Below are 24002 nucleotides of genomic sequence, written 5' to 3' on the forward strand. Positions count from 1 at the left end.
TTTTTTAAAGTGAGAGTATTTTGGAGTTCTAGCATTGGCATAGGGATTTAAAGAACATTCTGGTAAAGTCCTTTTTTTTATGTTTATTTAGAGACCGGGGAGAGAGAGAATGTGAGCAGGAGAGGGGCAGAAATAGAGGGAGAGAGAGAATCCCAAGCAGGCTCTGCACTTTCAGCACAGATCCTGACACAGATTCTATAAACCATGAGATCATGACCTGAGCTGAAATCGAGAGTCTATGCTTCACTGACTGAGCCACCCAGGTGCCCCAGAAAGTCCTTCTTTAGGCCCAGGAGTAAGACTGAGTGTCAGAAAAGGAAGGAAAAGCCATTTTCTGGGCTCCCAGCTATGAGTGCATCCTTCCAGAACCAGTGAGGCAAATCCTCTGTGCAGTTTTTCATGGTATTTTTTTAATGCTTCCAACCCTCTAAATGGCCAGTTCTGTGTGTTGTAGATGGAGATAAGAGATCCGGACTTCTGAACTTCTACTGGAAGAGATAAAATGTGCAAGCCCTTCGGGATGTTGGGGAGGCTGGGGTTGAACTGAAGAGGAAGACAGAGGCATGCTGATGTGAAGGGTATGTAATATCGAGATTATAAAACCCAGTGCATGGCACCCCAGGGATTTTTCTGGCTTCCGAGGTTCTACAATGCAGTTGGAGAGGTTGTGTGCTCTAGCTCTGATATGCTGGTATGGGTGTGACTTCTCTGACAGGGGCAGCTGCTTACCTGTTTCCAGGTATCTTAGGGATTCGGTGTATGATGCATTGGCCACAGGGCCAAACCAACACCAAGGTGGTTGAGAGCATAAACTGTAGCCACTCACTTTATGGAGCACAAAATACATGCCAGGCAAGGCTCTAAGCACTTTAATGGATTAATCCTTTTAATTCTCACAATACCACCATGAGCCAGGTACAGTTGTTGTCATTTTAGAAATGGGCCACCAGGGAGCACAAAGAAGCTGGTTACTCACTGAGAGTACATCGCGATGGTGGAGCTCCATCCCAGCATAAAAGCCTTACTCTGCTCTCTCTCTTCCTTTCTCATACATTTCCCACAACCTCTCTTCCTATCCCTTCCTATCCCTGCTTTCATCTATTTTTTTTTCATAGTATCTTAGGTTTCCATATGACAGAGAGTTAGCATCAGAGAGATGTCAGCATATGTCACTGGCAGATCGTATTTCCCCCAAATGGCCACAACAATATTGCTTAGAACCTTGCCATGCTCCCTCAGGCACAGAAGTCTACTTTCCTTCTCCTGGAGTCTGGATGGAACTCAGTGACAGAGAGAGGGTGGTGGGAGTGACACTGAGTGACTTCAAAGCCAGATCATCAAAGATGACGTGGCTTGCACCTGGCTCACTCATTCTCTAGGAACGCTTGCTTTGAGACCAGCCACCATTTTGTGAGGAAGCCCATTGGAATGGTGGCACTTGTGTCTTTCACCTTATATCTAGTCATACACATACCACTGCAGCTGCTTGACAACTATGAATAAATCTTATCTCTACAGTGTCCAGAATGTGCACCATTTTACCCTACGCTTAGTAGGTGCAGAGCTCCAATAATAATGGAGGCGGCAGCAGGACCAAAATAGGAGGGTTTTTTTTATTATGATGAAGGATAAATAAATGCATGTAAAATGTTAGACAAGTTTAATTCTTTAATTGTATTTTTTATTGCCTAATCCATCAGTTAACTTTTGCTGCCTGAAAAAACCACCCCGAGGGGCGCCTGGGTGGCTCAGTCGGTTAAGCATCTGACTCCTGGTTTCAGCTCAGGTCATGATCTTATGGTTCATGGGTTCGAGCCCCACATCAGGCTCTGTGCTGACAGTGCAGAGCCTGCTTCAGATCCTCTTCTCTCTCTCTCTGCTCCTTCCCAGATGATGTGCTCTCTCTTAAAACTAAATAAACATTAAAAATTTTTAACAAACAGCCCCAAGATGTAGTAGCTTAAAATAGTAGCTTTTTTTTTTTTAGTTTGGGACTCTGCAGGTTGACAGCTGAGGTGGGGTTCTGCTGGTCTGGCTGGCTCAGCTGGGCTGACATGAGCATCTTCAGTCAGCTGCCAGGTTGGTGATGGTGGCCTCCCCTGGGATGGCTCCCCTCTGCTCTGCATGTCTCTCATCCTCCCACAGGTTAGGGCTCCGAGAGAGTGAGCACGCGTGGCTTCTTGAGTCTGGGGCTTGAAATGACACAGTGTGCATCTGCCAGATTCTTTTGGCCAAAGCAGGTCACAGGCCAATCCAGGTTCAAGAAGAGAGAACTAGACTGTAGCCATTGGTGGGAGGAACTGCAAAGCTGTCTTGCAAAGAGCAGGCCTATAGGAAGGGTGGAGAACTGTGGCTGTCTTTGCAACCCACGATACCACGTGAAATGCTAATATTGTACTGCGGGTATTAACAGCATTACGATAGAGAATGGTAGAAAGGAACCCACGTGTATGTTTGATAATTTACGAGAAAAATGGAACTAGGCTGAGAAGAGAGGACCGCGAGAAGAAGCCAAGATGGGGAGAGAATAGAAGAGCCATGGGCCATTCTGTCCGTTCCCCTCCTGCCTAACTCTGTAAAAGGGGGATTGAGATGGGACGGACATAGTAGAGCACAGGGAGAATAGTTGGTAGTAAAGACTTTCTTTTTTTTTTTTTTTGCTGTTCTCTTCTCCCCCATTGCCAGCTGGGGGTGGCAGGTGATGAAGGTGTGACTCTCACATCTAACTTGGGGGAGCCAGCAGGGCTCCTCAGAGGAAGAAGAAGGGTCAAATGATCTGTCCACCTAATCGCTTTGTTCCCATGGGATTTCAGGAAGGCTTCAGCTTATGAACACTTGGCCCCTTGAAACTACCACAACATTTATTGTCATATTTCATCATCATAATAGCCCTATAAGGGTGGGCTCATTATTATCCTTGCTTTACAGATTGGGATACTGAGTGCTAAGAGGTCAAGTAGCTTGCCCTTAATCACAGTTGAGCAGTGGCAAAGGCTGGGTTCAAATCCGGGCTGTGCAATGGCTTCTCCAGCACACTTGGCTGAATCCTGTGATGCCAATGTGGCCTGAAGGTTTGACAGAAATGGTGGCCCCCATGCAGGTGTGATCAGAGAACATGGGGCTTACTCCCTTCTCTTCCCTTGGCCTGGCCTTCATTTGGATCCAGGTCTGAGGAGCATGCTACAGAAGGGCAAGGCTGGTGGGATGGCATCACCAGAGGAGAATTTGTCAAGGAGCAAGTAAGCAGCTATCTTTGGGATGACCCCCGCCTTCCCCTGGGTAAGCAGGAGTGGGTCATTTTCAATCCTACCTGGGTGATCCATCTCCTTCCACCCCCCCTCCCCACCCCCCCCCCCCCCAGCTGAGTCCTGAGGCCCTAGGGGCTGGGCTTGAGTGCCCTATTTCATGGCACCTAGAGGGTGCTTTGGAAGGGTCTAGAACAAATCTAGGTCTCTGCTCACCAGACCAAAATCCTCAGTCTACTACTGGGCCCATCCTAAACAGTTCCTCTGGAAATGCCTCCCATGCCTTAGCCATGCACACCGAGAGCACAACCTGACTGGTGTCTTCCCCTGGACTCTTGTATCTTCTCTGATTCTTGGGTTTCTCCTCCACGTGACAGAGTCTCACTAATTACATATAATCAGTGGAGAATGCTTCATTCTTTCTGTTGCTCTCCCTGCTCACCGTTTAAAGGCTCATGCTGCCATCAACTGGCTGAGAAATTTAAAGTGGTTTGTGAAGAATTTATCTCTTCTTGTCATTCTTTTTTCCTAGGTATTTTCCTCAGTCCTCCCAGTTCTTTCCAACATGCAGATGCAGCTTAGAAGCCCGGTAGTAATAAAGATAAGTGAGTCTTGCTTGAAATAGTAACATTTCTTTATGGCTTGCTGTGAGTCATGTCCTGTTCTAGGCACGTAACACATTCTTTCCTCACACAGTCCTGAGAGGTAGAGAGGCACTGTTTTTGTCCCCACTTTACAGAGGAGAAAACTGAAAGCAGTGAAGTCATCTGTGTATCATGGTCTCTGGGACATTCAAGTGCTCGATGAATGTTAGTTTTTATTTGTAAAAATGTGCCGTGTCTTAGCTTGAGTCAAGAATTCATGTGCTGGGGCACCTGGGTGGCTCAGTCCATTAAGCATGGCTCAGGTCATGATCTCATGGTTCGTGAGTTCAAACCCCGCATCAGGCTCTGTACTGCCATCTGGGAGCCTGGAGCCTGATTCAGATTCTCTCCCCCCCCCCTCCCCTGCTCACACTGTCTCTCTTTCTCTCTCAAAAATAAACATTTAAGGGGCGCCTGGGTGGCGCAGTCGGTTAAGCGTCCGACTTCAGCCAGGTCACGATCTCACGGTCTGTGAGTTCGAGCCCCGCGTCGGGCTCTGGGCTGATGGCTCAGAGCCTGGAGCCTGTTTCCGATTCTGTGTCTCCCTCTCTCTCTGCCCCTCGCCTGTTCATGCTCTGTCTCTCTCTGTCCCAAAAATAAATAAACGTTGAAAAAACAATAAATAAACATTTAAAAAATTATATATAAAAAAGAATCATGTGCAAATATTTATATGGGCATTGATGCTCAGACAGGGAAGGAGAGGGGTGGAATTGAGAAGGGGTAAGGCCATCAAGATGGACCATGAGTGGGTGACACTGAGAAACTGGGGCTCAATCCCGCTGGGGATCTGTGGGAGACAGTGTAGGATAGATCTTCGAATCATCCCACCAAAGGACATGGAAGCTGGGGTATTCTTGGAGAAATCATGGGGATCTTTTTAAAGTAGTTGTGAACTTCATCACTCTATCCTGTGTGTTGCCACCCATTTATCCAGGGAAGGAAACCAGGAAAAGCTATTGTGCATTACTCCCCTTGGCTTCCTGTACTTCCCCTGTGTTCTCCGTATTAGCTGTCCCAGTCACAGTGCAGCATACCGCCCCCAACCTCAGTGGAAAATTCATAATAAGCATTTATTTAGCTCATACAACTGAAAGTTGGCTGGGGTTTGGCTGATCTGGGTTGAGCTCAGCTGGGTGGCTCTGCTTCTGGCATAGGTCCAGCTGGGCTTGGCCTCTCTTGGCTGAGGTCTGGGCTCAGGTCTGGTGCACCTGAGCATATTCTATGTCAGGCTTGTGGGCAGCTGGTACTCAATGGAAACTCTGTGTGTGACCGTGACAGAAGCATAGGGGTGCAGGTGGAAACCCAAGAGGCCTCTTAATAGACCTTTCTATATTACCTTATTGACTAAAGCAAGTCACACAGCCAAACCCAAGGTCAGAGGCAGAGAGGTATATTCTGCTTTTACTGGAGAAGCTTCTGCTACTGGCCGTGGCTTAGAATCAGTAAGGCACTCTACTGTGTTTCCTCTGTCAGCTGCTAAACTGTGCAAATACAATGTGAAATTTAAAAGTTTTAACAATGCCAGTTTTCGTTATCACTTTGGGCAAAGTCCCAAATCTTTAACAATATTCTAATTTCTAATTAATGGGAGATGAAATGGTTCTTTAAAGCCGCACACCCTCAGGTTCCAGAAACCTCTTTGCTGTCTCAGACCTCAGCTGGAGATTGTTGCCTTATCTCCTACGATGAAGTCTCAGTGTGGACTCACAAAGTGTCTGGAGCTGTTGAGCTCTGCCGTCCCACCATGACAACTTGTTACCACCTGGGCAGCTGCCTAAATGGCATCTGCCCCTGCCAGTTGCTCAAGCTTGTCAGAAGGAGATAAGAGCAGCAAGTGGAATGAATAAATTGTCAATTATATTGATGGGTGTATTTTCCTGCATTTCAGGAGAAGGATTGAATCCTGTAAAAATCTCATTTCTCTGCTTTTCTCAGTGCCTTGGCTCTCTCATCTGGCACGACTGCAGCTTGGCTGGAAGGAGAGGAGGCAGAGCTTTTATGTTGGTTGGAATTTGCAGCCATAAATTTGCAGGACTTTTTCCAAGTTAGCATGGAAAAGACTTGCCGTTTTATGCTTTTTGTGAGTTGTAAGTCGTAAAGCATATGCTCAGGGTGGCTTGACTGTTGTGTTCTTGGCCCTGTAAAGGAGGTCTGCTGAAAAAAAACCCTAAGCCTTGAACGATTAAACGTCTTTGCAAATGCTCATAAGTTATTTTTACTGTGTCCATGTAGCAGCCGAGCAATCAAGTGAGCACAGACCTTGATGCTGACGTCTTGACGATGGCACCTTCTTTGTCCCAATAGAGCATTCTAATTAGCCCATGAAATCATATGCTTCATTAATACTAAATCAAAATGCCTGTGAACTTAGTGGTTTGTTTCTGTTTTTATAAATGCACAAGGGTGGAGCAGAAAGTGCCGGATGTGTGAGCCAATTACTAAGTGTCACTTCTTGGTGGGAAGGATGGTGGGGGTGGGTAATTGAGACAGGGAAGGGAAAGCGGTTGTGTTAATGGGCAGATTACCACTGTGGGCAAGTGGGGCTCCATCCTGCAGGCGAGCTCTGGGAGAGTATTCGACCTCAACTCAGAGTTGCTTCACAAAGGAGTGAGGTTGCTGGGGTATTTTATTCACCAATTCCCATCCATCACTGGTGAGAAACATTTCAAGGGCCAGTGACTCACTGGTCTTCTGGTCCACTCATGGGTGAGTCAAGCCTGCTGCTGTCAGTCTTCAGAAAGAGTGCCACTGGTACTTGCTGTGAAAACCCTAGACAGCTGTGGAAGTGGTAGGTGCTGAGGGGACATGGTGAGGCGCTATTAGCATCTGCTATAGGGCACTCCAGAGATTTGGGGGAATGGAAGGAAGGAATCTGTAGCTTTTGAAACTGAGCACAGAGAGGCTAAATACCGTTAAGGCCTTTAGACTGAATGGTGAGCATTCATTTGGATGGTTATTTAATTTATTTACATTTGGCACAGACATACAATGAAACACTATACAACCATTACCAAAAGAGGGAAAGTTAATGTGCTGACATGAAACTCTATTCAAGTTATAGTTTTGGCTAGAAAAAAAGCACAGTGCAGAACAATATGTGTAGAATATGCTACCTTTTTTTGTTTTTTAATTTGACAGAGAGAGAAAGCTAGAGTGGGGGAGAGGGGCAGAGGGAGAGAGAGAGAATCCGAAGCAGACTCCATGCTCAGCACGGAGCCCAACATGGGGATCAGTTCCCACAACTGCAAGATCATGACCTGAACCAAAATCAAGAGTTGGATGCTTAACCGACTAAGCCACCCAGGTGCCCCTAGAATATGCTTTCATGAAAACATTGGTTTATAATTTACATGTCATAAAATTTACCCATTTTAAGTCTACAAATATGAGTGTTTGGGTAAATACATACAATTTTCTAGAAATTTCATGTAAATGGAACCATATAATATTTGGACTTTGTGTCTGACTACTTTCACTTAGCGTATGTTATTAAAATTATTTACATCATAGCATATGTCAATAGTTTGTTCCCTTTTTTACTGTGGAATAGAATTTCATTGTATGGATATATCACCTTTTTGTTTATCCATTCTACAGTTGATAGAAATTTGGTTTGTTTTTTGTTTTATTATTGCGAATAATGCAGTAATGAACATCCACATGCAGTCTTTATGTGGACATATATTTTAATTTCTCTTGGGTAGGTACTTAACCAGTGAAATTTCTGGGTTATATGGTAAGAATATGTTTAGTTTTTTAAGAAACTGCCAAACTGTTTTCCAAAGAGAGTGTATCATTTTATTGCATTCCCACAATGTATGAGGGATCCAGTTTTTCTATATCCTTACCAACAACTGGTATTGTCCATCTTTCTGAGGTTAGTCATTCTTTTTTTTTAATTAAAAATTGTAATATTTATTTATTTTTGAGAATGAGAGAGAGAGAGTCTGGGGGAGGGGCAGACAGAAGGACAGAGGATCTGAAGCAGGTTCTGTGCTGACAGCAGAGAGCCCAGTGTGGGGCTGGGACTCACAAACTGTGAGATCATGATCTGAGCCGAAGTTAGATGCTTAAGCAACTGAGCCACCCAAGTTCCCCGAGGTTAGTCATTCTGATAGAAGTGTAATGGTGTTTTATCGTTTCCTAATGAAACTTTATTTGCCATACTTTATTTGCCATTCGTATATCTTCTCTGGGGAAATGTCTATTCAAATCTTTTCTCATTTTTCTTTGTTTTCTTATTGATTAAGAAGGGTTCTGGACTGTTGTAATTTTTTGCTGTAAGGTCAAAATTATTTCCAAAGAGAAAGTTAAAAAAAAAAATCCCTGCCCCCCATCATTGTCCCCATGCCCCGTCAGAATGGTACACTCAGGAATTGTCTCGTGGTGTTACATCCTCAGTAAAAGAAATAAAAGGAAGGGCGAGATCAGATTTTTGATCTTTTGCCAAGAAGTGTCATTGTCTGGTAAGGACACAGTGGATCTTTATTTTTTTTATTTTTTATTTTTGAAAATTTGTTTAAATGTTTATTTTTTTTGAGACAGAGAGAGACAGAGCATGAACGGGGGAGGGTCAGAGAGAGGGAGACACAGAATCTGAAACAGGCTTCAGGCTCTGAGCTGTCAGCCCGACGCGGGGCTCGAACTCACCGACCCCTAGATCATGACCTCAGGCCAAGTCCGACGCTTAACTGACTGAGCCACCCAGGCGCCCCTAGGACACAGTGGATCTTTATTAAATCAAAATATACTTCCTCAACTACCTTCTCTGTGAATGGGAAATTGGTGATTTAAAAAATGTCCAGATGTTGGATAAAGCAAAACCTGAAAGGGCTCGTTATAATCTTTCTTTTTTCAGTCCCTGCAGAGGTCATCTTCCTCAGCCTTTTCCCTCCGCATATGGTAAGGTCAGGCACTTGCTGTGTGTCCTACTGCCAATGTAGATAGATTCAGACCTGGGGAGCAGAGGAGTGAGCCGAGCTGGTTCGCCCATGGGCACAGGCACTTGCTTCAGGGCGCCAGCGTGTTCCCCAGTGGCGCCCCCATTCACATCTTCTCCGCGTTGACACTGTGCACAGCCAGCGGGTCTGTGGAGTTGCCTCTCTTTCACTTCCTGCCAAATCTGCTACTTCTTCTACATTTTCTCATATAACGAAAGTGAACTAAATATATGCCTGTAGCTAAATTTACAAAGTTCAAGCAGAAATGAATAGGCTAGTTACCTAATAGCAGATGGAGTATAAAGAACAATGAGATGGAACAGAGATGCTGCAGTCCGCATGCCATCTCCTTGACTTAATGGCTTTCAGGTTTTCAAATATTTAATGCGTACCAATTATTCATTCTTTCATTCATTCATCGAATCTTTAGGAAATCCTACAATGCATCAGACACTTTGTGAGGCCAGTGGGTGTTGGTAGTGAACCAGTGTGACAAAGTCCTCCGCTCTGAGATTCTCACACTCCTGGGAGAATTAGACAATATATAAGCAAGTAAATACACAACATATTCCAGGTTATACTAAACATTACAAAATGAAACAAAATACAGTGAGGAGGTAGAGACGGATGGAGTCATGAAAATTCTGGAAGGATGGACTACAGAGGATTAATAGGTCTAATTGTTTAAATCTATTTATTTATTCATTTTAGAATTTATTTTCAAATTTTCCTATAACAAACTTGTATTGCTTTTGTAATAAAAAGGTTATTCTAAATTTACAGTAAAATAGTAGATTTGAATGTTTACTTGGTTAATCGGATCACTTGGTTGTATCCTAGTTTTTAACCAAAAATATTGAAAAAAATCAACTGGAAAATAAAACATAGTCTTTATTATCTGGGGGCGTGGTTTCTTAATATGTTAGGAATTTTGATATTTGGAAATACAAGATAAACAAATTACAAAAAACCAGGAGTGTTTATAAAATGCTTTCCTGATTGGTAATTTGAAATGATTAATAATCCCTTCGAGTCTTGGTAAATTGTAAATTTTGCTACTAGTTAGATCAAAGTAAACAATGATAGCATTAAATGAAAGATGCAGGGACCAAAACATCTGAGCCCAAAATGCTGTTTCTGACCTTGTTTTGTTTTGTTTTTACTGGCAAATGGGAGCACAAAGGTGTTTCTAGGAGTTCACACAACAAAACATAAAGTGGAGATTTTAGCCACTTAGTTAGCTTGGCCCAAGAAAACTCCCAAACTTGGAAAATTCAGACAACGATAACGCATTTGAAGGCATGACCCGGGCTATTTCCTGGAGGCCCAGCTTCCCAGAACAGATGCCTGTGTGTATGGTATGTGAGGGGTGATCCTTCCTGCCCTCTGCCCTTCTCCCACCTCGGTGCTCCTTTTCACTGATTGGTGCCACTTTCCGAAAGAGGTGACATTTTATTTCGTAATACCACCACTTAGATCATAACAAATAACTAGTGGGGTCACACAACACCCCCACTCAAGACCCTTACCCCAAATCTTCCTGCCTCATACTGTCAAGTTGTTCAGTTTCTGGCTCATACTGATTTCAAAATCTATTTGGCCATCTCTGGTGCTGGAATAAACCAAATCTTATCCAAATATGATCTCCATTTTATGTTTTGTAAACTTGGTCATGTTTTCTTGTAACTAACCAATTCAGATACATTCTTATCCAGTTAAGCACCGACAAAGAAACTCAAAATTTGTGCCCGCATGGATTAGTCATTGGCTTGTATGTTAAATCAAAGCTCTATGGCCCTACTCATTGTTTCTAATAATTTCCATTGTTTCAAAGTGATTGATTTCAACAGCTTCAAGGCTTGTTTTTTGTTTGTTTATTTTTTTACTTCCTTATTGATTGGATTCTTAAGGAGCCCAACTTCTACTCCCTTATTTTGTATTCCTAGGTAACTCATTACTGAAAAATTGAATGATGCTACTCCAGAGAATGCTTAGATAGATGCATAGACAGAGATAAAGTATGCTCTAAGCGAAAGTTCACATTTTAGAGTTTTATAGTATTCAACAAAAAATAAAGAAGGTGTCTAAAGGACTATTTGTGATGGAATAAAAAATAATATACTGGCTCCTTTTTTCTTATAACAAATACCAACTTCACTAAAAATAATCCATTTATTTTCATGTAAGTACTTTATGCACTATACTAGTTCCGTTTTTCCCCAAGTAGATGTATTGGGCTTTGTTTTGAAAATGTGCCCTCTTCTGCCTTCTTTGGACTTTGAAAAAGCAGAAGTTATACTGACATGCTCAGCGTGGTATTTGCTGATGTGTGAGTGTGTGTGTGGTTTTAATTTTTAGTTGTTTTTTTCTCCCTCAACCTTTTCTTTTAGTTAATGGGAATCACATTACATTTTCCACTCCTGAGCACTGTGATTCATTGCCATCTATTTCCTCCGGAGCTCACTACCCCACAGAGTCCTCTGGGAAATTGATTAGTCACCATCGAGCAAGGCACCTTGCGTGCCCGTGGTCAGCATCTACTCCAACAACTGTGTCATATGGAGGAAGATTAAAGTTTCTGTAGCATCTTCCTTTGGGGAAGTAATAGGGCGTCAGTTTGCGGGTCTGTGGTTTCATTTTTACAATGTAATATACAAGCAAGTTGGATATTACAAAAGACAGATGCCTCATTAGGTTCAGAAAATTATCAGGCACACTTCTGTCTCAGGAAACAGCCATTAAGAGTTGGTCACAGCCCCTTGCACTGTGGCACACATATAGTGTTTGTGGATGGGTTGAATCTTAATATATTGATGCAGTTTTGAAAAAGTTGGAACCGATTCATTTATCTCAAATATATTCTTGTCTAACCCACTTGGGTCTAATGGCAGAAAGTTTCAAGCCAAAAGATTTTTCTTCATAGGTCAGACTTACAAAGACATTTCTAAAGTCCTACCTTAATCATATCAATTATGGTCTTTAGGTTTCAACTTGCATTTAGCATTGCTGATTGACAGCTTGTAATCACCTATCCGTAAAATACAGTTGTGATCTTACCTCCATCTGAATACCACCTAACCTTAGGGTGCTTAGCTTGCTATCTATGCAGTCAGAAGAACTCTTTAACTTTTTTTAATCAGAGTAGCCTCTTCAAGTTTAAGGAACTAGACCAGTTGAAGAGCAGGGACAAATGGTTAACCAGGTAGATAGGCTGAGCAAGGTGTCAGAAAGTCAATTTCTGGGCTGAGCCCTGGGTAGCACTGGGAAACTACTTTTGCCTTGCTAGGACTTAGGCTTCTTATAAGTCTGTTAGCATGGAGAAGTAGAAGTGGACATACAGCAGAAAACAGTGCACCCACATAAGGGTTAGACATGGTTGACCTGTAATCAGAACTGGGTCACACAAACAAAAATCCTGACCAAATATTAGATGAACACAGAGAACTATAACTCCTTGACCTTTGCTATAAAAAAGTATTGCCAGTTTTATCTCACTGAGACAACAGAGTTCTTGTTTGGATATTCCACTCTTCCCTGTCATGTTGACCATCTGGAAGCTCTGGGAGAATACAGAACATAGTGACCTTCCAACTTGGAATTAGAAGGTGAGTGTTGACATGCTGTTGAGACAGTCAAGGAGAGCCATGTTCAACACCAGCTCTGACACTGGCCAGCTGCAAGACCTTGGAGAGGTTACTTAGCCTTTGAAAATCCTCACTTTTTTCACTGACAGAATCAGTTTGGAGTAACCTCTACCTGAAGGCTTGGGGTGCTGCGTTGGAAAGGGTTCTGAGGTACCCCATTGGGATATATCACCACACCTGATCATCAGTGTCTGTGATGTCAGGGAGAGAGGAAGTCTGCCATGTGCCATCCACACAGTGATCTCTTTCTTCACTTCCCCCTCATACTAACAGCACTCTGAGATGTTGCGACTTACGACAAGTCCAGAGAGCCATATTTGTTGGTCCGGAGAGCCTATTTGTTGCTAATGTCATGGATAAACTAGCTAGCCTGATCTTTCACAGGCACAAAAACTCAGTCAGCCACAAGGGGAGGCCCAGGCCATAGGTTGTTTCTCCTAATTGGATTCAGAGCGTGGTTTCCTGTAAACCACGGTGCCCGGATACTGCTCCACCCTGGGAGCTGGTGCCTGGTGGGGAACCTGGAATACTCCCTGCTGTTTTGGAATGTGAAGGCCAAGGAAAATACACTACTTTTTCAAAAGGTGCCTTTGATGAGCCTAGAGCTAGAAAGAAATTGAGTGGTTTCAGTGGTGATCCCCATGGATCACTATTCTGCAGTTGGAGGTAGTGGGGACCTGACAGGTCCCCTCCACCAACAACCAAGCAATCCAGGGCAGCTCTGATAAAATGATATTCATAAACCCTTTTTGTTTCTGTTTCCATTCCTGCTGCAGTGTTTAGTTTTAATTGTCTTGTCCCTTCTGGCTCTTACGATGAGGAAGAATTTGTTTCCATGTGAGTCAAATAATGTGTATTCTCTCTAGCCTTTTATTTATTTCACATTTTACACATTTCATAGAACTTAATTTCGGGGACTAATTGGACACGGTGTGAGCTGGTCCCAGAATGTTGCTGCAGGCGTTATGGGCAGTGCTCGTCTAGAGGAATCTTCTGGCTTTATACCTCAGATTTCATCCATTTCATCCATTGGCCATGCTGCACACTCACTACAGTGTCTCTACTTCCTGACTGTGTGTCTGAGCTCCAAACTCGTATCTCTAACTCTCTCTTGGTCATCTCAGCTTTGGGGACCCACTTCTCAAACTCAGATCGTCCAAAGGTGAGCTGTTTTGTTTCTCCTACTACACCTGCTATTTTTCTAGATGCTGTATTTTGGTAAATTTTACCACCTCTACCCAAGTTTCCCATAGCTGAAATCTGAATGTTGTCTCAGATACTTTTTCCTCTTCCTACCTCATTACATGTATCAAATCCTGTACCCTTTAAATAGATCTCACATGTATATATCTTCCACCCTTTATATTTGTCTCACATATGTACTAGCCCCACCCCCCACCTGATTGGCCCACCACATTGTCACTCTCCTATTAAGAAATATTCAGTGGTACCTCAACATGACCCATAGAGTCAAACCTAAATTTGTTTGCATGGCCTACAAGATAATCTGTTCTGTCCAACCTCAATTTCCCTTACCCAGGATACTTCCTTTTCCCCAGGATACTCCCTCTCTAGAAATAGCAGTACTGGATTTGCAGTTTCTCCAAAGCACATCACCTCTCACTTATATATGGCATTTCTCGTGTTTTTCTCTCTGCCTGGAACCCGTTCCACTGCCTACTTCTCCTTCCAGGCTCAGCTCAGATTGCCTTCCTCGTAAAGTTCTTCTGGTCTCCCTCGGAAGAACCTACACTTCTTACCAAATGTTCCTATTGCATGGGTCACAAATCTCAATTTTAGCAGTGGTCTTGTGAGTGTCTTGATGCAGAGGGCAGCATTTTAATACATCTGCTATCTGCCTGGTACATTGTAGATGCCCACTCATGCTGGTTAAATAGAATGGTTGAATGACTTGTGGGCCAACATACACCCATTCTCAGTGCCTAGGTTGGGAAAGTGAGACCTGGAAAGATGAAAATCAGGATTAGAGCTGGCTCATCCTTCTCCCACATGTTTTTGGAGGATGTTTCTGCACTACCCAGGAACATGGTCTCCAGAACCTTCAGGCCCACAAAGTCCATTCTTGTCTGTGTTCCATCCTTTAAGGTGGACCTAAGTGTATTTTATACCTATGTGGCCCAGAGGTCTGAGCTTCCTGGAAGCTTTGCAGGCTAGAAATGCTGCAGGACAGGTGTGGGACAGACTGGCCAGTTCTCCAGGACTGACAAAGAGGATGAGAACTGCCTAGACCTGATCAGTAGAAGTGGCAGCACTCATTTTTCCTTCTTGCATTTTATCAGAGCTTTTAGATAATTTCCTATCATGAATCCAAAGAATGGGAAGAATTTTTAGGGGCTGGACCAGTGGAATAAATGGAAGAGCCCATATCTGTATGAAGTAAGGAACTCTAAAAGCCTCCAATAGATTCTAAACTGATATCCTAATTTCATCTTTCAAACTCTATTGTTCAAGTCCTATCCTTACTCCTATCCTGATCCTCACTAAGTACCTGTATTCTGTCAGGTGTTAAAATTATATTAATTTACTGTGATGAGCACAGGGTGATGTATGGAATTGCTGAATCCCTGTATTGTACAGCTGAAACTAATATTACACTGTATGTTAACTAACTGGAATTTAAATAAAGACTTAAAAAAAAGAGTTACATTAACTTAGAGCACTAGTAATGGCTCAGCTAATGATGCTTATTCTCCCAGGCACAATAGGTGCTTGCTGAATTACACTAATGAGAGAGAGAAAGAGAGAGACATACACACAATTATAAATCCCAAATGCTAAAGCACTGTATACATCTATTTGGATGAGCATAATGAATTTTTAATTATTTATGGCCACTCTTTATTGCTCATGCTAATATATACATTAATATGGTTATATAACCTTGACAACAAGTAAATAATTCAATTTAATAATTGAAAAGTGCTTTGCATGCATTTAACATATTATTTCTTCACAATGTGTCCTGTAAAAGGAGGTGGCTGTTTTCATAAATACGTCTTATCTTGGCCTAGCAACTTAGTCAACCAAACTTAAGAAAAATCTTTTAAATAATTTCTAGTGGTTCATAATAATCATTAGAAAGCTAGCATACATTAAAGACTTACTATATTCCAGGCATTGTGCTAAGAAGTGCTTTTCCATAGATTTTTACATTGAATACTCATTTTACAGTTGAGGAAACTAAGGGATAGGGGGACCAACTGCTCAAAGTATGCCTCTTAGTGAATCCCTGTTTTAGCAGTTACAGAGCCATAGCAAGAAGATGTTGCCAAGAAATTTCTTACCTTAAAATCAAAGCTAACTGATAATGAACATGGTAAGAAAGCAGAAGGTAGTGAAAATATTTATGCTCTGAAATCTGAAGGCTGAGTTAAGTTCAATTTCACCATTTAGTAGCTGTTTGCCCTTCTCTGAACACAAGTAAGAGAATGGTAATAACATCTTCTTTGTTCCCTGCTACAACCACCCGGAGACTAGTCTAAGCATTAGCAGAGTTATTAAAGTCCCTTAAAAGCTGGGCCTGAGTAAGATCCTACTTTGGGACCCTGAACTAGGCCTCCTTCCAGATGACACTTCCCTTCCTGGAAGAGGTCTAAGGCAGAGAAGGAAGCTTTCAGGACTCTTTCCTACCACCAGTTATCAAGGTGGGGGTGGTGGGGAACGTCTGCCCTTGATCGAATGTAACTTGATTTTAGACTGACCAAAAATAAATAATCTTTTTTGAACATAGGGATTCATTATAAAATTATTTAAAATATATTAACTACCACATCCAATTATGATATCACCATGATTATGACTTGGGATGAGTTAGATTTGTCTTTAAATGAATTGATTTTTTAAAGTAAATAACAGTACAGTATTACATGTATATGGCAAAAATTAATACAGGCAGACATAGATTTATGGTATATCTAGTTACACTCAAGTGTTCTTCAAGGCCCTCCCGGTGCCCAGAGCCCTTCCAGGGGCCTGCAGGCATTTTGCATTAGTAATTTTGTATTCTTTCATATAAAGGGGGCTTCCAAAATAGAATAAACTTCATGCCCCGTGAAACTTGGATCTACCCCTGCATGACTTGGACTTTGTAATGGTTGTAGGAGCTTCTTAGAATTTCAGGAAGAGTTTTATTGTTGTTGTTGTTGTTGTTGTTGTTGTTGTTTGCAAGTTCTGGCTGTCAGAGACACAATAGGAGCCAAGAAGAAAAATGGTCTTGAGCAGTTTTTAAACGACAACCTCAAGACATAAGGTACAAGAGCTCAGGTGTCATCAATCATTTCCCGATAGGAAGGAACACTCAAAGGCCAACCTCTTAAACCACTGGCTAGAAGCTATCCACCAAGGATCACCAGGCTAGTACACCCCTCTCCAGGAGGCCATGTGTGTTGAAGTCAAATTACATCTCAGTAGCCTCCTTCTCCAGAGACCTGCTCTCGGCTGAGAGGAACCTCCTTACCCGGGAAGATATACCCAGTAGGGCAGCCCAAGCCATTGACTGATACACAGATGTAAAAGGGAGGCCCTATGCCTCAAGTGGGATAAGTATGGTTTAGTTCATGCTACCACAGCTCCCCGTGGAGTCAGACTAGGGCTAGACTTTACCTGTGTTCACACAGACTTGCTGTCTCTGTTTTCCTCACTCCCTGACAAGACACTCCCAATAAGCTGTGTGCAGCTGAATCCCCATTTCAGGCTCTGCATCTGGAGAGTCTGATCTAGGACTAAGCCTTCCTCACCCACCCCTCCAAATGCTTGAGCAGCCTATGCCTGGCTCTACCCAGCAAACAGGGGCTCTGTGCTTTCCAGGACATCCTTCTCAGTTGTAGGCAACTCTGATCATAGGTGTGTCAAAGGCTGAGCCCAGCAGGTTGAGCCTAGTTTTATGAAGACAGCTCCCCTTCCTATTTTCTTTACTCTGAACCTTACCAGGCCATTCAGCTAATCCTTTTGTGGGCAGGTTTCTGTTCTTCTCTCACTTCCTGGCTTCCCTTCTCACTGTAGTCCAGCATGGCAGAGTACCAGTGTTGGTGCTCACCAAAACTGAGCCCTATGAACTGAACTGCCATGTTCTCGCTGAGAGCTGAGGACTCATAGCAGGGCTTCCCTCAGCGGAGAAACTGCTTTCAATGGGCCCACATAGGATAGGCATCAGTGATTCAGGCAATGTCAACATCCATCGTGGCACTCACATTCAACTTTGATCCAGAGACCCTTACCCATGTGTTCTTGGTAGACCATACCTTCCCCTGGTACATGCTGTAGCAATGTGTTTTGTACTCCTACTCACAGGATTTCACATTTATTTCTGCCAAATTTCATTTTGTGAGCCTACTATCTCAGCCACTTGAATTGTATTTTGTATCCCAAATGTGTCATCAGGTCCTATTTTTCCAAAGCATGTTACAAATGCTGCTAGAGGTAACCCAGAAGATTCTTAGATGGTACTCAAATGAGCATTTTCTAAACTTTTATTTCATTGTTTCTTTTAATTCTTATGAACTTAATTTATACTGTAAAATATAATTAGCACATCAAATACGTGGATTCTTTTAATATAAATTTAAGTTAAAAATGAGTCAACTTAAAGAAAGTCCTTAAGCCCATGTGGTACATGGTAATGGGAACCGTGAGGGCAGTACATGAATGACTGATGTTCAGGAAACACTACTTAGAAGATTTGACATTTCTCTGTACTTTAACCCATTTGTCAACTTCACCTTCACTCAACCCTTATCCTAGTTCAACTTACTAATAAACATCCGGAACAGGAAAGGCCTGGAGAGAGACTTGGGGCCTGCTCCACTTGTTGCAATCCATCAAGTAGGGCTCAATGTGTGTGGGCATTTAACTATCATACTGTCCTCCTCTTATGCACAATTTCTATCTTACTCAAAAGGTGTCATTATTTGTTGGCTCCTTTTATGAAATTCAGCCCCATTGGTAACAGGTTCTTACTAATTTCCTAGTCTAATAGCCCTGCCAAAAACATAACAAGTGTGGTTAAGCTGACACAGCTTGCCTTTGAAAACCCAAGCTGACCCCTGGGGATGAACACTTTTTGCCAAACCATTTTGCCAATAATCCCAACTATAGTCATGAGTAAGGTGGCCCTCCAGCCCACAGCTGCATAGCTGGAAGAGTCCACTGCCTTCTCTGTTTTTTGAAGCCAGGGGTCAAAATTATTCACCAGCCTTGACCCAGCCCCTCTTCAATTTCCTATGAATGCTTGAAGATGACCACAAATAATCTCACGTGTGTTTTATTTTTAACGGTAGCCTGGCATGTGATCCTACCATATTGGGAAATGGAAATGCCTATGGAATATCCAGATCCTTGAGGATTCAGTCCTGCATATTAATGCTGGCTTCCTCTCCCCAGGCTTACAGTCTTACTTCTTTCTTTATTTGTTCATATTATGGGTATTAAATACTCCAGTGGACAAGGATTTGAGTACATTTGCTCCTCTTTTATTCTGCTGCCAGTCAACCTTACCTTGTTCCAAAAATACCTTTTAAAAGTTCCTTTATGGTTTTATTTAGCTGTGTTTTATTTGAAAGACATCCCTTCCTGGGTTTTAAGGCTTCTAGACAGTATTCACATAGATCCACCTCAGTGTGGGACTCAACCAGGCCTCTGGGACCTGTACCCATATTTTGTCCTTTCTGGCTGTGAGCTCACTATAGAGCTGTCTGCCAACATATCAGCTTGTTGTGTTTCTTCTCCTTCTAGCTGTGTAGTTGTGTTTGTGGTGTCAGAACCCCATTGCCAAGGACGTCTCACCCTGCTTGATGAGAAGGAAGACATTTTTTATAAACCCCAACTCACCTGTAAACATTTTAAAACTCTCTGCTCATAACTACAAAATTCCTGGCCAGACTAGGTGTCTCACTCCAAACAGATGCGAATGTAAGGACGATGTGAGAATTCTTGCTCTTGGTGCTCATCACTGCCCCTTCTCCAACCAATTCCTCCTTTTGATTGGAAGTAAGATGAGAACAGTACCGCCTCTCACTGCTTGCTCAATCTTCTTAGGGTTGAGTCTGCCAGCGTGGTAGGTCAGGGGTGTGTCATATGCAATTTCTATCACAACGATACTGTGAGAATGTGGGTGCACAGTTGAATTTCCCATCAGTTCGGTCTTCCATCTTTCTTCCTGATTCTGTGACAGAAATGAATCCCTCATTTCCTGTGTTTGCCAGGGGCTGTGGTATCCCGCCATTACAGAAGCACTTCTTTTTTTTTTTTTTTTATTCATCTCCATTATTTCCCAACATGAAAACTCATGCATGGCTGCATAGGTTTGCTAGCTTACTGACTCTCCAAAACGAATGAACAAAATCCACTTCTTATGAGCAAAATGTGACAAAGTATGTCTTTCATTTGTTATGTTCTAATGAGGCCCACTCATGATCCTGTGAGGTTCTGTTGAGCCGACCATTTCCTCCTCTCCCTCTAGATCCAGTTTTGCTTCTCCCTGACTCTGCCCTCTATTGTACCTGGACTGGCCCAGCTACGCTTTCTCAGGCCCCCTTTGTTAACTGGCTTCCTACCAGGTTTGGCCAATGTAAAGCCCTGATGGGTGGAAAGAAGGGAAAAGCCAGGGCAATTTGCCAGCCTTGGTGTATTAGTGATTCAGATTTGTGCTGCAGCAAAAATCACTCGTCACCTGGGGTCATCACTGGAGAATACTTACTTACATCAGAAAATGGTAGGCCGGTGAATGGTAAGGACTAGTGAAATGACCAATTGCTGGATGAAAAGAAGCGTTGGTGAGAGGTTCGTGGAGGTTATGGTTGATCTGGGTCTTAAAGAGCACATGGATGTTTTCCTGGCAGTCACGACAGACATGCTCAAAAGAGGAACAAGTAGATGATGGGTTATGGAGAAAATGGGGAACAATCAGGTAGGACTGTAGAACAGAAGGCATCAATCATGAGAGATGAAACAGAAGAAAATATGTTGGTTCCAGTGCATGAAGGACCCTCTGGAATAACCTTGCTAAGGAGTTTGTACTTTCTCCTATAGTTGAGTTCACTGTAACCCTAGAGATCTAGAATTGGGAGGAGCAAGAAGACCAACTTATATTAGCACAACTTATTTTAGCACAACTCCATTCATAGTCTACTTTGTCTACCGGGCTTCTACAGAATATTGTATTTGATGAAAGTGTGCTGTGGCTTAGAAAGTTCCAATTAGCGCTGTTGTGGGTGATAGGAATGGATTGTTCAACTGAATCGCCTGTAACTGGCTTATGAAGGAAGGGATATTGAGGAACAGAGTTCTCAGAATCATAAAAGGGTTCAAGAAAAGGGCTCTAGGCTGAGCTTCCCAAGTGACTTGCAGAGTGACACAACAGAGTCAGCCTGCCAAGTGTCAGTCAGCTGGTGAATTGGGAGATTCCCTCCCCAGCTGTCTCAGAGCCACACTAGCTCTGCCACAGCCACTGGCCCCGCCTCTGTCCCTGCCTCACTCAGTTCCCAGAAAAGCCCTTCTGCTTGGCAGAAGCTAAGTCACGTGACTGCGTCCCAGCCGCAAGGAGGCCAGGAAATGAAGATTTTGCTTTATCTTCACATTCTATGTTACAAAAAGAGGGAATTATCCTGTAAGACATTATCAAAGTGTGGGGAATATGGTCAAAAGATTTGGGGCATACCCAAATGACAAGTGTCCACTTTGAGAAGGCACTAGTTTTTTTGTTTTTGTTTTTGCTTTTGTTTTAAGGGAGAGCATACAAAATGATGTCTGTTCAAACTGCTGTAATGTAATACCACAGTTATTATAAATAATGGAAATTCATTTCTCACGGTTCTGGAGGCTGAAAGTCTGAGATCGGGTGCCAGCGTAGTAGGGTAAGGCCCTCTTCTGGGTGGCCGACTTCTGTTGTATCCTTACATGGTGGGAAGCACGAGGGAGTTCTGTGAAGCCTCTTTTATAAGGACACTAAACCCATTTATGAGGGCTCCACTCTAATGATCTAATCACCTCCCACCTGCTAATACCATCACCTTGGGCATTAGGTTTTCAATATATGAGTTTAGGGGGACACAAATATTCAGACCATAGGAGATGAATTTTTCATTTAAAAATATCATTTTGATGAAATCATTTGGTTTTTCAGCCAAGGCCAATCCTGATGACTGTGTATAAGGTCTGTGACCACTGGTGTCTTTAGTTAGCCTCACATTTTATTTTACCAGGTTTTCGGAACGCAAGTTAGTTCCTTAACTTTTATGCCAGGTCACAAGTCCTTTCATCCTTATATGGCAAAACCCTGGAATCCTTTCCTGGACCCTTTCTAACTCGTCATTCTTTTTTTTTGTTTTGTTTTGTTTTGTTTTGTTTTGTTTTGTTAAGTTTATATATTTATTTTGTGGGAGAGCCTCAGAAAGAAGGAGGAAGGAAGAGAGAGATTCCCAAGCAGGCTCTGTACTGTCAGCGCAGAGCCTGACCCGGGGTTCTATCTCACAGACTGTGAGATCATGACCTGAGCCAAAATGAAGAGTTGGACGCTTAACCAACTGAGCCAACCAGGCGCCCTCTCTCACGTGTCATTCTTGCGCAGTTTGGTGAGGACCCTCTGCTACCCAAGATACAGAGCTCTCCTGTGTCACATGAGGAATACCCTCATAATATAACAATCAGTCATCAATCACAGCCCTTTGCAATATTGTTTCCCATTGGCTGTAACATACAAACAAATGTTTATCACAACCTATTCAGGCCACTAATTCAGTCTCCAGGACCCTAAACATGGTTTGGATGGAATTTCCTATTCCTGTGGAATAAAGCATGTGCAGTTGCCGTATGATGTGTCTCTGAAGGCAGCCTTAAGGCAGCCTTAAATGTCGGCCCTTTGGTGCTTCAGCTGCAGAGGGCTGCCTGCCTGGTCCAAGGTCATTGTCATTCTTGGAGGGACCCACATCCGGTGACTGATGGCAGGGAGAATACAAAACCCAGCTACCTCAGCCCAACTCAGGACAACTCTGACCGGTATTCTAGCTCCCTGTGGGGCTGGCTGCATCTGTCCCTCAACTCCACTTCTCCCTCTGCCTCTCCTGCTTCCTCCACTTCCATTCCACAGGCGTCTATCTCATGGGTGCTCCTTAATAAACCTGCACAATGTGTCTCTGAGTCTGTTTCCTGGGGACCCTAATGTACAATAGTTAGCATCTGCAAGAAGCACATAACGTGCCATGTGCCAAGCAAATGCTCCACCCACCAAGGGCATTCAATTCCCCAGAGAAATATGCAGCTGCCAACTGCTCTCAACCAGGTGACGTCCTGGTGCTCAGAACTGGTTACACTCATTCAAAAACTCAGTGTAAATTTTACATTAAAAGAAAAAATAACCTGGAAAATTTTTGAGCTCTAGTTAATGATACACATGATAAAATATTTAGGGAAAAGAATAGGTGTCTGTAGTTTTCTTTGTAATGCACCCAAAATCAGATGGATGGATGACTGAGTAGAGAGATGGATAGATGGACAAATAGGTGATAAAACAAGCATTGTAAAATGTTAATGGTAGAATCTAGGTGGTGTGTCTGTGGGTATTCACTGAAAAAAAATCTATTTTGCTCTGTTTGAAATTTTTATTATAGAGTATTGGAAAAACAACTTGGTATGGTTTTCCTAGGAAGGGTAGACTGGCAACCTTTTGTGAATTTATTTCCAAAGTAAGGATAAGCCTATCTACTATTGAAGATCCTATCAGTGTAATTTCCCTGATAACTGAATCCATCATTTATTCAACAGACATTTATTGAGCATGTACTATGAGAATGTGTATACAGTAGATGTCCCAGGAAAGATAAAGGAATATAAAAGGTTTATTCTGCAATTTTGTTACAGTAGCTAAAACAAATACATACAAAATGTTAAATAATAATAGTTTATATCACATTATTCTTAACATAGACTTTTAAAATGTACTTATTGGTTCTAATGGTTCTAATTGGTTTTAATTGGTTATGTTTCAAGCAATTAATAACAATAATAATAGCAGCCACTTACATTGTGCTCACTTTGTGCCTGGCCATGTTCCAGGGGCTTCATATGTTTTGATACATTTCATCCTTATACTTGTGTGGCAGAGTTCCAACTAAAGGGGGCGTGATTGGTCAAAGAGCCAACTGCTGTACTTTGTAATCCATCCCTGAATTTCCCAGCTAGGGACCATGCCCCACGGGGATATTAAGACCGGCCCATTCCTAAGAGACACATAACTCCTATGACAGCTGTCGCTCCCTCCATGATTCTCTGGCGGCCTCCTCAGACTGCACGGTGGTCAAGGATGCTCCACCCTTCCCCTTGCCTCTCCCAGCCTCCCCAGACTCCCTTCCCATCTCCCCCACGGGCATATCCCCTAATAAAATCTTCACACAATTGCTCCTGTCTTGGTGTCTACATCTCAAAGGCCCTGGACTAACACAATACTGTCCTATGAGCAGTACTATTATCATCTCCATTTTGCAGGTGCAGAAACTGAGACACAAGGAAGTAACT

The 24002-nt window shown here is 42.8% G+C and overlaps 1 protein-coding gene across 4 annotated transcripts in view; it reads left to right on the forward strand.

Annotated features, from left to right (window-relative positions):
• The window catches only part of RIN2 (Ras and Rab interactor 2), a 223095-nt gene that overhangs the window by 45534 nt on the left and 153559 nt on the right, over window positions 1-24002 (forward strand). For all 4 annotated transcript variants that reach the window (XM_053200295.1, XM_053200294.1, XM_053200296.1 and 1 more), the window contains exon 2: window positions 455-578. The gene's annotated coding sequence lies outside the window, so the exon portion shown is untranslated. The remainder of the gene's footprint in view (window positions 1-454; window positions 579-24002) is intronic.

The sequence above is a fragment of the Acinonyx jubatus genome, chromosome A3, assembly GCF_027475565.1.
Source record: "Acinonyx jubatus isolate Ajub_Pintada_27869175 chromosome A3, VMU_Ajub_asm_v1.0, whole genome shotgun sequence".
NCBI classification, from domain to species: Eukaryota; Metazoa; Chordata; class Mammalia; order Carnivora; family Felidae; genus Acinonyx; species Acinonyx jubatus.